The sequence below is a fragment of the Schistocerca nitens genome, chromosome 10, assembly GCF_023898315.1.
Source record: "Schistocerca nitens isolate TAMUIC-IGC-003100 chromosome 10, iqSchNite1.1, whole genome shotgun sequence".
Taxonomy (NCBI): domain Eukaryota; kingdom Metazoa; phylum Arthropoda; class Insecta; order Orthoptera; family Acrididae; genus Schistocerca; species Schistocerca nitens.
This window is the reverse complement of record NC_064623.1, coordinates 150,933,405-150,935,860: the sequence shown is the minus strand read 5'-3', so window position 1 is coordinate 150,935,860 and position 2,456 is coordinate 150,933,405. Positions and strand designations below refer to the sequence as shown.

The 2,456-nt window shown below is 43.0% G+C and overlaps 1 non-coding gene across 1 annotated transcript; it reads left to right on the top strand.

The window, feature by feature from the left end:
* Positions 1–421: 421 nt before the first annotated feature.
* Positions 422–505, top strand: Trnaf-gaa (transfer RNA phenylalanine (anticodon GAA)). Its single transcript is given in 2 exon segments — positions 422–461; positions 471–505. It is a non-coding gene; the product is annotated as a tRNA-Phe (tRNA).
* Positions 506–2,456: the final 1,951 nt, after the last annotated feature.

Sequence of the window (2,456 nt, the reverse complement as noted above, 5' to 3'; positions counted from 1 at the left end):
TGAAAGTTATGACCAAATTATTATTATTACATTAGACTTTGTTAAAACTGGTGCGTTTAAATTGCAAATTTCCTAATTCTACTAATATTGCTTGGGCTAAACCCATCTATTTCTTGATATTGCCATATTTGTGTATTAAGTTGTGTTTCTTCTCGAGACTCAATTCATTTTGGAACACGTGGGGGGGGGGGGGGGGTGAGTGTTTAAATGAAAATTTGCTAGATAACACAACCGTCGTGAAATTGAAAACTTGACAGTGTTTACTCATGTCACCAGTCGTTAATGTTATTCCTGTCTTGTAGCTTACTTAACTGATAAATAATAATTTAGAAATTTTGTGTATTAGTCACGAAAGGTGAACTGATGTCACATGACATTGACATTTGTGTAGGGTTTGCGTAAGCTTAAGTGAAATCAGCCGGCCCGGGTGGCCAAGCGGTTAAAGGCGCTACAGTCTGAAACCGCGCGACCACTACGGTCGCAGGTTCGAATCCTGCCTCGGGCATGGATGTGTGTGATGTCCTTAGGTTAGTTAGGTTTAATTAGTTCTAAGTTCTAGGCTACTGATGACCTTAGAAGTTAAGTCCCATAGTACTCAGAGCCATTTGAACCATTTGTAAGTGAAATGAGGAGGGGAAAAAAATAAGTGATTATCATTGCCACATTTTTTTAGCAGGCAGTAGGGAATTTGTTGCACTCTTGCCAAATTGGATTTTTTTAAGGTTTGATTTACATCTAGTACAAATCACAAGTTCAATATTTTTCTGGTGTAATTGTTAATATTTGTACATGTTGCACAATTGTACGATATAATATACCTTTTACTAACACTACCTTTATGTAACGGTTCAGAGTGGGGCTGCATGTTCTTCTAGAGAATGTTTTTAAAAAAAATATTGCTAAAATTTCCTTGTAAACTGTTAATTGTATTCAAATGGTTCAAATGGCTCTAAGCACTACGCGACTTAACTTCTGAGGTCATCAGTCGCTAGAACTTAGAACTAATTAAACCTAACTAACCTAAGGACATCACACACATCCATGCCTGAGGCAGGATTCGAACCTGCTACCGTAGCGGTCGCTCGGTTCCAGACTGTAGCGCCTAGAACCGCACGGCCACTCCGGCCGGCGTTAATTGTATTGTTTGGATGTATAAACAATTATTGTTAAATAACAAATTTGTGTCAAGAAGGCTTGGACCAAATAACTGTGCCTACACCTTCCCCATCCTGGCTCTGCTATCGTATGTACATCACAGATCCATGTTTAACACAATCCGTACCATTACGAAGCCACCACCAACTTGCAGACGGCTCTGCTGACAACTTGCGTTCATGGCTACGTGGAGTGGAACCATACCGTCAGCTCTTACCAACTGAAATCGGGACGCATCTGACCTGGTTCTCCAGTGCAACCGATACGGCCGGGAGCCCAGGAGAGGCGCTGCAGGCGATGTCGTATTGTTAGTAGAGGGAATCGCGTTGGTCGCAAGATTTCGCCGCACAGCTCTAACTGATATGTTTGTCGTACGTTTCACATCGATTTCTCGATTTATTTCACGTGGTGTTACATGTTTTTTTACCACTGACAACTGTGTGCAAGCCGCTGCTCTCGGTCGTTAAGTGAAGGCCGTCGGCCACTGCGTTGTCCAACATGAGAGGTAATGCCTAAAATTTGTATTCTCGGCACACTCTTGACAATGTTTATCTCGGAATATCTAGCAATTTCCGAAATGGATTGTCCCATGCGTAGAGATCCAACTACCATTCCATGTCCAGTGTCTGTTAATTCTCGTTGAGCAGCCATGATCACATCGGAAAACTTTTCGCATGGATCACCTAAATCAGGGCTTCACAACATACGTGCTCACGGAGCAAGCTGTGAGCAGCAAGGCGCGAGCACGGAGCAGCGCGAGCACGTTACCCCCACTACCGGACCAGAGCAAAGAGTGGGGAGAGTCACGTGGGGCACACAACAGCTGCCGCCAGTCGATGTAAATCCGCGGCCACCTGCAGGGATATCACTCACGAATTATTACCGCGACAATTGAAACAAATATAGAAGAATGTACACGTGCCACATAATTTTATTAGCTTAGTGTATGCCTCTACCATCTGTAGACACTGAAACTAAAGAATTCCACGACAATCCTATATTTTCAACACTTTCTTCAACACTACTTAAAATATCACCTCCGGTTGTAGTGTTCTTCATGGCTACTACATCGAGGAGCTCCTCTCTCACCTGAAGATCTCTTTTAACACCTCTAATAAATATGGCAAGCTGCGCTGTTCCAGTGATATCAACACTTTCGTCCGGAGCTAGAGAATACGCCATAAAATCTTTACAGATATTTGCAAGCTGGCTCTGGACGTCGTCTGCCATGTCCTGTATGCGACGCATAGTGGTCATGTTAGATAATGGCACAATCCGAAACTGTTCAACTTGAGATGGAC